The sequence below is a fragment of the Chiloscyllium punctatum genome, chromosome 51 (genome assembly GCF_047496795.1).
Source record: "Chiloscyllium punctatum isolate Juve2018m chromosome 51, sChiPun1.3, whole genome shotgun sequence".
Lineage (NCBI taxonomy): Eukaryota > Metazoa > Chordata > Chondrichthyes > Orectolobiformes > Hemiscylliidae > Chiloscyllium > Chiloscyllium punctatum.
This window is the reverse complement of record NC_092789.1, coordinates 29,570,505-29,583,421: the sequence shown is the minus strand read 5'-3', so window position 1 is coordinate 29,583,421 and position 12,917 is coordinate 29,570,505.

Sequence of the window (12,917 nt, the reverse complement as noted above, 5' to 3'; positions counted from 1 at the left end):
CCAAATGCCTTTACTGTTTTGTACTTTTCTATGTTCTTTATTTAGGCTTGAAATCTCAAAGAATCTGGAAGGTTATTGGGAGATGTAATCGAAGGTTTGGATTACTAACAGGGAAAGATAAGATATATAAGAACAAACAATGTGCACAAGTTGACGTTGAAGTCAAATATGTGCTGGTACAAAATCACGGAATTCGCGCCCTCGGGTCATTGTGGGTAAACTGCAACGTATGGATTACTGCGAATCAAGAAGGCAGTTCACCACCACATCCTCACAGAGACAACTCGGGTTGGGCATTCAGTGTTAGCCCGCAACCAGAGATGTCCACATTATAGTCTGAGAACGAGGGTCAGGCAATGCAGGAAAGATGACAGAACACACTTCTGCACTAAAACAGTTCTGGAGGTTTGGAACTCACACACTCAAATGATTAGCGATGCTAATTAAATGTTACATTTAAATGTGAGATTGATCTTTTTTGAGGCAGAGGAATAAGGGATATGGTCCCAAGCCTTGCATATGGAGTTGTCTTACAAATTAGACATGATCTTCCTGAGTAGCTGACCAGACATAATGTGCCAAATCGCCTATTCCTGTACCTACATACTTTTGAAAAATTGACTTCAATCCTCGAAGGTTCACTAATTACTCAGGCCCTTAACTCAGCTCGATTTATGATGTAAGCGTTAAGGAGATATTTCCAATTTTTCATTCCAGGTACTGTCAGTCTGGGTTAGTGATCTGCACCTTATTAGAACGTAAAGTGCAGCCAGTCGCCATTGTATCAATAATTGATACCACCAGTGTAAGCTGTGAACCCATAAAGAGAGGATGATCGTTTCTTCTCTCATTACAACAACGATGATGTGGGCGACACTGTTCTTCCTACTTGGTTCCCTGGTACTTATGGAAGCCACCACAATTGGTAAGTTTTACTTTTTGTTTTAGTTGCAGAGGTTTTTAATCTCTGCTTTGGCAAACATGGGAAGCATGGCTTGGAAAAGTAACTGATGTGTTCTTTCGATGTGTGCTGCCATCTGTGTGTCTCATGTGTGTCCCTTCTGTCAGCACATACTGTTTCTGTCATCTTGGAAGAGAAAGAAATCCATTCAGGAAAAAAAAATGAGTGGAATTCCCATTGGGTGCAGAAATTGTACGCCTGATTTTTTTCTTATTATACGTATTGATGACCAAGTAGTTATTCCCTGCCAGCTCAGTAGTCACATCCACATGCAGTACCTCAAAGATAGCCAGCTGTAGTATTGCAATGGAAATGTCCCAGCTGCAAGCCGGAAGGCCGGGTTTCAGTCAGTACCTCCCCCAGATGCGTGTAACTACATCGCTGAACAATGTGATTCAAAAATAGCTCCCCCAGGTTTGTTCAAAAATACATTCATAGCTGTTCCATGAGATTGATATGTAAAGGTCAGGACGTTTTGCTAAGAGTGAACCAGACACTCGTTAAAGTACTGGTGGAATACTATAAGTAACGGTGGGCATCTTATCTGAGGAAAGATCATAAGATCAGAAAACCACAGGAGCAGAGATTGGGCCATATCGCCCAGCGAGTGTGCTCTGCCATTCAAACACGGCTGGTAGAGTTTTCAACCCCATTTTCACACTTTCTTCATGTAAACTTTGATCACCTTCGCAACCAAGAATCTAACTATGTCAGTCTTATATGTACTCATTGACCTGGCTCCCTGAACTTCTGTGGCAATGAATCCCATATGTCCAACACTCCTTATCTCTAAATGTTCCTGTTTATCTCCATGCTAAGAGTTCTTCCCTTAACTCAAAGGCTGACTACTCGATTCCTCGTTTTTATTTCTGCAAAAGGAAACACCTTCCAAATTCCACTTTGTCCTGTACTTTCAGTATTCTGAAAGTTTCAGAGATAAGTGATGGTTCTGAACTCTATCGAGTTCAGTCCCAGAGTATGCAAATCTTCCTTAAATGTTCAGTCTTTCATTCCTCGAATGACTCTTGTGAACACCTACCACACCGCTGCAGAGGTATGGAGTCCAAACCTGTGCACAATACTCCAACTGTGGAATGACCAGAATTACAGTGCCTCAGATGTACATCCGTGCGCCTTTGTTCTCGTCTTTCGAGATGCTTGACAACATTCTATTTGCGTTTCTGATTACCGACTCAACTTGTACGTTTACCTTAAGAGGATCAGAGACCAGGACTCTAAGTCCCTTTGAACTTCAGATTTCTGAATTTTCTCCCCATTTTGAAAATAGTCCATACACCTAACCGTTCTCCTAATCTCTAAACCTGTTTGAAACCCCAATGTCTCCTCAATTTTACCAGCCCCTCCACTTATCATTGTCTCATCTGCAAACTTAGCCAAAATGCTCTTAGTTGTTGCAGCTAGATCGTTGATATATGAAGTGAAAAGCTGTAGTCCCAACACTGACCTTTGTGGAAAGGCACTGGGCACGGGTTTCTTTTCTGTTTTTATCCCACTTTCTGCGTTCTGCCAGACAGTCAATTTTCGATACATGCTCGTACCTGGCATTTGACAACATCCGGCCATTTCCTACTATGTTGCTTCCTTCTGCATCTCATCAAAAACCTTCTGGAAGTGGAGATACACAACATGGATTGGCTCTCCTTGGTCTAACCTTCTCTATGCCCCCTCAAAAAATTTAAAAACGCCTTGATAAAACAATACTGAGTTTGCCCTGTTTTGCGATGCATTTTTAAGTATTCAGAATTCCCACCCTTCACAATGGATTCCAAAATCTGACCATTGACTGAAGTGAGTCAATTTCATTCTGTAATTTCCTGTCTTTCTCCCTATTCCATTCTGAAACAGGGGTTTAACATTAGTAAGCTTCCAGTATTCGAGGAGTCTCCCTGAATTTGGTGACACCACAAAGATCACTATTGAAGGCTCCACTATCTCTTCACTTATCTGCTTCAGAATTGTGGCACGTAGCCCATCTATATCAGGTAATTTCCACACTTACAGGTTTTCCATTTTTTTCAGCACCTTTTTCTTGTTGCTGGCCACGGTATAATTTCTGCTGTACACCACCCGCCCCCCAACGATGTTAGTAGCCCTTTTCACAGCAAAGACTGATGCAAATTAATCATTCAGCTCCTTAGTCATTTCTTTGTTTCCAGTCGGAGCAGAATTTGAGGAATCCAGAGAACATCACGGAACTGACATCAGCTATGGAGAGATTGAGTAGGACAGGATAATATTAGTGGGAGTGGAGAAAAATGAGATCTCAGCTTGCTGAAACATGAAAGACTCTAAGAAAAAATATTCAGTGGAGAACAGGAGATGTTGTTTACCGTTGTGCAAGAATTGTGGACCAGAGTGCAACAGCTCTGAATAAAGTGTAGCCCATTTATGTCGGCATCGAAGAAGATTCTCTACTTTTGAAGGGCATTAAAACGGTGAAATTCTTCAGCATAGAGTGCATTGTCATTCAGTACGTTTATGGGTGAGTTTGACAGATTTTCAGTCAGGATGGGAATCGAGCAATTATCCGGGAGGTGTAGGAAAGGGAAGTGGAGATGATCAGCTCAGTCATGATACCAGATGCACAAACCGTTTTACATTCGAACATACTTATGCAGACCTTCTTGCAGATACACACTCTCTTTCAGACACACATGTGCAGATCCACAGACACACACATACACACTTCCCCTCTCTCCCACCCACACATCCATGCACACACACACACTCTCTCTCTCGACCTCTCTCCCTCACATGCACACAGAAACACACAAAAGTCGATGGTGTGACTTCTTTTTAACTACAACCTTTAATTCTCTCGGGAATACAACTTGAAAGAAGTTCTGGGATTTACATATTAAGGAATCTGAACGTCCACCCATTCTAAAAGACGAAAGATTGAACAGCAACCTCGGTTTGTTTAATATATTGCATGTGTTTATGACATACTGATATTTTGCTCTAAATGCTTCGGTGTCCAAAAATCCGACTCCACGAGATATGCAACAAAAGGGCAGCGCTCTCCGGTTGCACTATAAACCTGTTGGACTATAAACTGATTTCGTGCGATTTTATAAAAGTAAATGTCCACCCCAGTCAAACATCCGCACTGACATATCATCAAATCGAAGAGCAAGTTTGACTGGCTAAACGGCCGTCTTCTGCACATCCAATTTCTTGTCCAGTGTCTGCAAATGGATGGAAGTTAAAAATATTCAGTGGAGAACAGGAGATGTTGTTTACCGTTGTGCAAGAATTGTGGACCAGAGTGCAACAGCTCTGAATAAAGTGTAGCCCATTTATGTCGGCATCGAAGAAGATTCTCTACTTTTGAAGGGCATTAAAACGGTGAAATTCTTCAGCATAGAGTGCATTGTCATTCAGTACGTTTATGGGTGAGTTTGACAGATTTTCAGTCAGGATGGGAATCGAGCAATTATCCGGGAGGTGTAGGAAAGGGAAGTGGAGATGGTCGTAGAATCTGAGTTTGTCCAAGTGGGAATTCAGTTCTCGAGGCTTTATTAGTGAGCTGGCATTATTGATCATGACTCAAGACGTCTGTTCTCTGAGGTCGTGTACCTACTCACAGACACCAATCTCATTTCATCCCGGTCTTGAAGCATCCTTCCTTACCGAGACCTGTTGAGTTCTCTGTCACATAATCATCATAAAATTGTACAGTTCAAGTAGGACACTCTTATGATCGTGTATGTCCTGATACTGGAAAGTGCGATCCATCTAGCTCCATTTGCCAGTATTATTTTGATTCCCCATCTAAATTCATTGAATTGAACTACACATCGAGCTCTCTTTTGAAAGCTGCCGTGGAATCAGCCTCTGCCACTTTCCAAGGTAACGCATTCCAAATCCCAGCACCTCTCTGGATAAATAAGTTACAGAGTTATTGACTTTGGGATCGTTCCATTCTTATGTTCGCCAAAATTGTCGATGCATTTTCACTCCCTGAAGGCAAGCTGCTTGAGTACCTCACAATTCCTCACCCCAATGCCTCACCGTGAGAACGCATTTCTCAGTTGTCAGTAGACTGTACCAATAGGAGGCTGGACATGGAGAACTGCATACAGTTCTGGTCTGCACGAACAATTATTGGAACACAGTTCAGGTAATATGTACCCTTACAAATCCAATAATGTCTGGTTAGAACAACAAGGGTGAAATCTGCATTGTTCTGGCATTGTGTATCTGAGTCAGGTGCCAGGTGTATGTCCTATCGCATCTGACTGTTAACATCAACGAATCTTAATTTTTCTTTTTATTCTCTCTCCTAGCGCCAATATTTTCATGTATTTTAGAAGGGAGTTACTGCAGCACCGTACCATGTGAGAAGGGTATTTCAACGAGGGTTAAAGGAGTGTGCCCCATCTTACAAGTGTGTTGCGTACGTTTGTGAAATCGAAGAAGGAAAGAACAACATGCAACACTGGAAAACATCTGCTTTTCTGATTGGAGAGTTCTGTCATCTCATCAATTCAGGCTTCATGTTATTGTTTAAACTGTACGATTCCTGGCCCACTGCTTTCTAAACTACGTGAATAAAATTGGGTGATATTGCAAACATTGATTGTCCATGTCTCACTTCACTTTCATATCAATGTCTTAACACAATGTCAGGAAGGAAAGGAGTGCTCAGAAAATGGGTATTATGCATTGATGATCTTTACACTGTCGTAGGTTGGCTGACATGTGGGTCTTTAGTGTGGCCACAACTGGAGGATCGTTTGCAGTTCAGGTCGCCACACCATAGGAAGGATGTAAACGCTTTGGAGAGGCAGGGAAAGAGGTTTACAAAGATGTTGCTTGGATCAGAGACGACTGGTTACGAACAGCCTTTTGACAAAATGTGGATTGTTCGTGCTCGGGCTTTGGAGATGAGAGGCGATTTGAAGGAAGTATATAAAAAGTAAAGGGGCTTGGATAGGTTACCTAGCCAGATTCTTTTGCCCAGTTTGGAAATTCATTGGGCAACGGTTTAAGTTAGGGTCCATGTTAAAATGGTAAACATGAGACAGTTTTTGTTAACACAGAGATTTGTAAATGTCTGGAAAGGATTGCCAAAAAAGGTGGTGGACGAGGATAGAATAGCAAAATTGTCAGGCAATTAGATAGATGGAAGAACAGGCAAAGTGTACAGCGTTATGGACCATGTGAAGGCAGATAGGATTAGTTTGGAATAATACACTTGTCTTCACAGACATATTGCAGAAGGGTGTGTTCCTATGCTATACGCTTCTCTCTTCAATTAAGCATTTTAGCTTCGGTGAGAGGCTGGATTTAAACGGATTGTTTTCATTGGATCAGAGACAATATTGGGCAGGCCTGTTTCATGAGAAGACGTTTATGAGGACTAAGAAAGAGTCAACAGAAAACAACTGCTCTCCTCAGTCCTATAAGGGGACACAATTGGGAATTGAAAAGCATAAGATCTGGAATCGCGTTGAAGGTAATCTCCTAGCCGTTCTGAATCTCTGATAGAACCGAAACCAACAACAACCCGCAGACAATGAAATTGGCTCGTTTTCCACTATTCTTTTTCAGAAAGGGGTGCGTGATGTTCCATTCAGTGGGCTGTTTTGCCATCTCCAATACATTTCTGTCCCATCTCCAGGACTGGAGGGGAGTTTGGAGGCGCACTGGGAAGTAGCAGGAGAGAAAATGTGCGCTGCTTGCTAGTGTACTACCGAGAGAACACCACTCTCGTCACTTCTTCAATCATCACAAAAGCAGATTTACAGTCTCATGTAGTGGCAGCTTAAGTAGTTGATAATGATAAGGCTGTGGGTGTGGATGTACTTGTGAAGACAGTCCAAGTCAGTGTTAGTCACAATACCATATGTCTGGCCGCAGATGTATAGACACAGAAGAACAGCAGTAATAACAGTGTTATGCAAATGCAGTTACTGTTGGAAATGAAACAGGCCAGTGATAACCACGGCAATGTGAGTCTGGAGTTAACTGTAGATACAGAGCAGGCCACTGGGAACCATAGTATTGAGGGTCTGTAGTCAATTGCAGGGAAAGTCCATGCCAGTGGTAACGACAGCGCCGTGACTCTGGTTAATATTAATTTACATGTTCTGTGAATGGACCCACATGCAGATACAAAGCAGGTCAATGACAACCAGAGTGTTATAAGGATCGAATCACATGTACAGATGAACAGATTAGGGTTGACCAAAATGCAGTTGTTCAGTACAATGTAGATACAGAGCAGTTCAGCGGTGTGGGCCTGGAGTTCTACAAAGAGACACTATAGATCCGGCAGAATGAGGAGAGGGAGTTAGAAAGAGGCTGAAGAGCAGGACCTCAACAATATTAATCTCTGAATAGCTGCCAGGGTCACGTATTGGTGCTGCAAGGAATAGAAAGATAGGGGAGATGAATACATGGAGAAGAAACGGCTGCAAGGGGCATGGCTTTTTTGGATCTTGGATCAGTGGAAGCTATTCTGCTGCCAGGGTGAACTGTAAAAGAGGCACTGATTGCTCCGAAGTGGAGAACAACCAATACCCTCGCTGCAGCTTTCGCCCTAATACATGGGAGGGCTTAAGGTAGAGTGGTAGGAGATGCAATTACAGCAGCAGGACAACAAGTCAAGAGATTGACGGGAAGGCAGGTACTAAGACCAGTGAATCAGAAAGAAAGGAAAGCAGAGACGGGTGAATGAACACAACATCACTCATGGTCTAACGTGTGTTTACATCAATACAACGAGTATTACCGGTAAGACAAATGAGCGTAGAGCCTGATCAGTACATTCGACTAAGATGTTGTGCCCACTACAGAGACTTGATTGAGAGAGGGACTGGAAAGGCTCCAGGATTTCGTTGGTTTAGACGAGATAGAGAAGAAGATCAAATATATGGATGAGTTGTATTATTAATCAGACAGAATGTTACATCATCAGTCTGAGAGGAAATACAGAAGGGCATATCCATTGAGGCAATAGGTCGAGAGCTAAAAAGTTTGGTGGGTGCAAACAATCTGCCAGAATTCTAACGTAGGAACTCCAACCGCAAATGGGAACAAATATGTGGCCGGTTATAAAAAGGTTCGAAATCAAAAGAGTTTTCATAATGGGTGACTTTAACTTCCCCAATATTCATTGGACTCCCTTACAGCAATAGGGGGAAACAGAGTGGACATCCTTAATGCATGTAAGTACATTTCTTGAAACAGTATGTGGATAGCCCAACTGGCAGAGGGGCCATAGTGTAACTTGTATTGGCAAATGAGCCTGGTCAAGTGACTGACCTTTCAGTGGGAGAGCATTTTGAAAACAGTCATCGCAGGTCGTTTAGTTTGAAGATAGCTATGAACAGGGAGAAGTCAGGAGCTTCGGTTAGGTAAAAAAAATGTTGGAAGGCAATTTACATCAGCATGAGACAAGAGCTAAGGAGCTTTAATTGGGAGACGCAGTTATTGGGCAAGGCAACATTTAAACGTGGGAATTTGTGAAGATATGGTGTGGAGAGTTCCGGACCGACATGTTCCAGTGAGGTGGATGGACAAAGGTAGCAACGTAAGCGACATATGAAAACGAAGGTGGCTGTGAATTTCTTCAAAAGAGAAAAAGATGTAGGTTTAAGTTTTAGGAAGATAAAATAGTACGGGCCAGTGAGTAATTTTTGCAAAGCAAATAAGTACTCAACCGGGGAATAAGAGAGCAAGAAGGGGCCATGACATGTCCTTGATAATTCAAGTTAAAGGGAATCTGAAAGCGTTCTATACGTATATTAAGAACTGAAGTATAACTCGGGAGAGAGTAGGACCACTCAAGACTACAGGATGGCACTTATGCTTGGAGGCAGAGGATGTTTGAGTTCCAAAGTGAATAATTTGCATCACCATTGTCTCCGTAAAACGACATGGAGGAAAGGGAGATAAGTGTGAAGCATGCCTATAGGCTAGAACATTAAAGAACAAGAAAGTAGTGGAATTGGATCCCTTGAATAGTATTAATGCAGATAGCTTCCCAAGGCCTGATGTTAGCAACTTAGTTTATTGAGGGAGGCAAGTAAGGAGATTGCTCAGGCTTTGACCAAGAAAGTGGTCCTCTCGAACCACTTAAGTGATCCCAGAGGATTGGTGAATAGGCTATGTTTTCCCCGATTCAAGAAGAAAAGTAGGGATAATCCAGGTAACTATCAGCCAATAAATCTCACATCAGTGGTGGGAAACTATTGGAGTCAAATCTTACGAATAGGATTTACGCATGTATGGAAACGCATGACATAATTTGGCGCAGTCAACATAATTTTGTGCATTGAAGGTCATGTATCACTAACTTAATTGATCTATATGACGAGGGCTCAGAGTTGATTGATAAGGGTAAACCAGATGATTTGCTTACATTGATTTTAGTAAGGCTTTTGACAAGGACCCACATGGAAGTCTCATTCTGAAAATTAAAATGAATGCAATCCACGGGGACTTGGCCGCTTGGATTGACAATTGTGTTTCTGTAGAAGGCAAAGAGTAATAATGGAATGGTGCCTTTCCGGCTGGAGGTCCGTGACTAATGGTTTTCTCAAAAGATCCGGACTCGGACCTCTACTATTTTCTGTTGTATGTAAATGAATTAGATTAAAATGTACATGAGTAGGTGAGTACGTTTGCAGACGATACAAAGATCGGTGGAGTTGTGGATAGTACAGAATTTTGTCAAAGGATACTGGGGATATATACCAGTTGCAGATATTGGCTAGTAATGGCAGACATAGTTTAATCTGGATGAGTATGAGGTGCGGCAATTTGAGAGATCAAACCTTATGGAAAAGCATGCAGTTAATAGCAGCATGCAGAACAGCATTGATGTATTGAAGGAACTTGGGATTCAAGATCTTTGCTCCCTGAAAATGGCCATAAAGTAGATAGGTGGTAAATTAGTCATACGGTGTGCTGGCCTTGATTGATCAGGGAAATGAGTTCAAAGTTCAATATGCCATGTTGCAGCTTTCTAGGAATTTGGTGAGACCACACGAAGAGTGCCACATGCAATTGCTGTCGCCACATTACACGAAGGATGTGGTTGATTTGGCGAAGGTGCAGATGAGATTTACTAAGATGCTGCTTGGATTACAGCGTTTGATCGATAAGGAGAGGTGAGAAAAATTTCAGATTGATTTCTCTTGAAGAGAAGATACTGAGAAGTGACGAGATAGATATCTGTAAAAATGTGAGATGACGAGGTAGGGTTAACACACAGAATCTTTTCCCCAGAATAGAAAAGCTGTATTCTAAGAAGTAGAAGGTGAGGGTGAACGTTCACAGGAGACGTGGTGGGCATGTTTGTAAAAAGAATGGAGTAAGAATGACGTCTGCACTTCATGTGTTATGTTATCAGGAGGCCCGCATTGTCTTGAATTTAGTAGTTCAAGGGGTGACCTAATTGATGTGTTCAATGGGTGATCAGTAAACGGCAGTGTATACAAAAATATTGTGATGTAGGCCCATCGAGTCGATGTCGACCCTCTGAAGGACATCCCGACCAGACGATATCTTTATCCTCCCCCTTTACACTTGGTTTCCCATGACTAATCCAATGATGCAGCACAACTTCAAAATGTGGGAAGGAACCAGACAAATCAGAGGAAAGAAAACAATTATGAGGTGAATGTGAAAACTCCACACAGCCAGTTCTGCATTCGTGAAATCAAGTCTGTGCCCTGGTGCTGTGAGACAGTAATGCTAACTACTGAGCTGTTGTGCTGCTTAATGACGAATTTGAGGTGACGTCAATATTCTTGCAGCTGACATGCTATAATATAATATAATACAATAATGATATAATATGGATGTCGGTTTGCTCGATGAGCTGATTCTTCATTCAGAGGCTCTCTGAAGATGTTACCTCGTATGGTGACAAAACGTCTGAAAAGAACCTTCCAGCTCAGCGAGCAAACCTACATCCAGAATGTCAACCTGAGTTACAAACGTTCTCAAGACTGGCCCTGATATGATTTAATGTTATAATATAGTATAATGTAATATGACATGACATAATGTAAGACAAGGTAATATAATATAACATAATGTTACCTTCTTTTTTTCTCCAGTTTTGACCACCTCATCTGAGGGAGAATGTTCATGGAGTCAGTTCATTAAAGGTGTACCAAACTGATTCCTGAGTTGGTGGGACTGTTCTATGAAGAACGATGTGATCAGTTTGGATAATCTTCACTGTGGCTCGTACATATGCGGCATGGAGTGTGAATTCTCAAAGAATCAGGTCATGAACTCATTGGATTGCAGAACGAGGCTCGAGGGGGCTCAATGTCCTGAATCTAATAAATTCTAGTGAGACGATGTTGGTTGAAAGCAGAAAAGAATGTTCCCGATAACCTAAGGATTCTGAACCAAATGGGGTCTCAGTCGAAGGCAAACAAGTGAGGCCATTTTCGACTGAGGCACGGGAACTTTCCTGGCCAAGTGAGTGGGGAGACTGTGGAATTATCTACTACTGAAAGCAGTGAAGGAGAAAACTCTGTTTTTTTTGTTTTAAAATAATTTGATATGGTTCTTAGAGCTCCATTGATCAAAGTGTACGGGGATAAAACAGTAACAGAGATTGCGTTTAACGATCAGCCAAGGTCACATTGAATGGTGGAGCTGTCTCTAATGATTGAATGGTTGAATGGTTTATTCCTTTTCTTAGCTTCTATGTTTCTTTGTGAAACGAATAATGCTGTGATTCATTCGTGAAAAGCTGAATAACTTAGTTCCGAGCAGACAGAATGGCAACCAACAACCAATCTGTTCCATGAATCTGGTAAATATTTGACAAGATGAAATAACATACTGGCAACATAAGGTGAAAGTTTCAGAAGAAAATAAAAAGTGACATAAGATGTGGACAGCTTTGTCTGGATACATAATTATTTGTCTGCTAACGGAGGAAGGAACAATATTCTGTTTCCTCTCGTTAGTATGTCAGCAACAAGGGATCGTTTAAGATTGTCAGTAAGAGAGGTGGGAGTGAGAAGAAAAAAACAGGGATTCACTTCTGAGGCTTTATAAGGGTCCCCTCAGATTAGACCACATTTTGACTATTGTGAGCAATTTTGGTCCCGTATGAGAAGAATAATTATCTCAGGAATGAAAGGATTAACATGTGGGGAACGTGTTCGGACTGTAGGTCTGTATAGTGTAGAGTGATGCGGGGGGGGGGGGGGGGGGAGTGGTGTTGGGGGCGATCTCATTGAAAAGAATAGAATACTGAATGGCCGAAATTGAGTGTATTTTGGGAGATGTTTTCATTTGCAGTAGAGACCAGAGTCGAGTGCACAGGCTTAGATTGAAGTGAAGACCCTTTACCGCGAAGATAATAAAAGATTTCATTAGCCACATCATTGTGAATCTGTGGAATTCATTGCAACAGGAGCCTGCGAAGTTCAGCTCAATGAATATATTTAAGAAAGAGATTGATAGGTTCGCCATTGTTAATGGCATCAAGACTTACTGGGAGAAGGCGAGAGTTTTTTTTTGAGAACCTTACCAGCCATGATTGAATGGCAGAGCAGACTCGATGGTCTCAATTTCTGCTTATTTGTCTTCTGGTCTTATGACTCGAAATCATGGCGAGAGATCAGTTCCTTATCATCCATGTCTTCCAGAAAATCGGAAAAATTACAAACATCATTATATGACAAGATACGGAGACAAATATAACACAACTCTCGTTAGCTTACATTCTGTCATTATTAACATGTTAGATTCTATTACAAAGGAAGTAAGAGCAAATCTTTAAACATTGACAATATCATCCAGTACACTCAGCACAAATTTAAAGTAGATTTAGTGGTAATGTCATATGTATATATGTATGTTATACAGTGAAAAGTGTTGTTTTCCGTACCATACAAAAAGTTCATACCATCAAAGAACAGTACAATAAGAAAACAGAGTGCAGATTTCA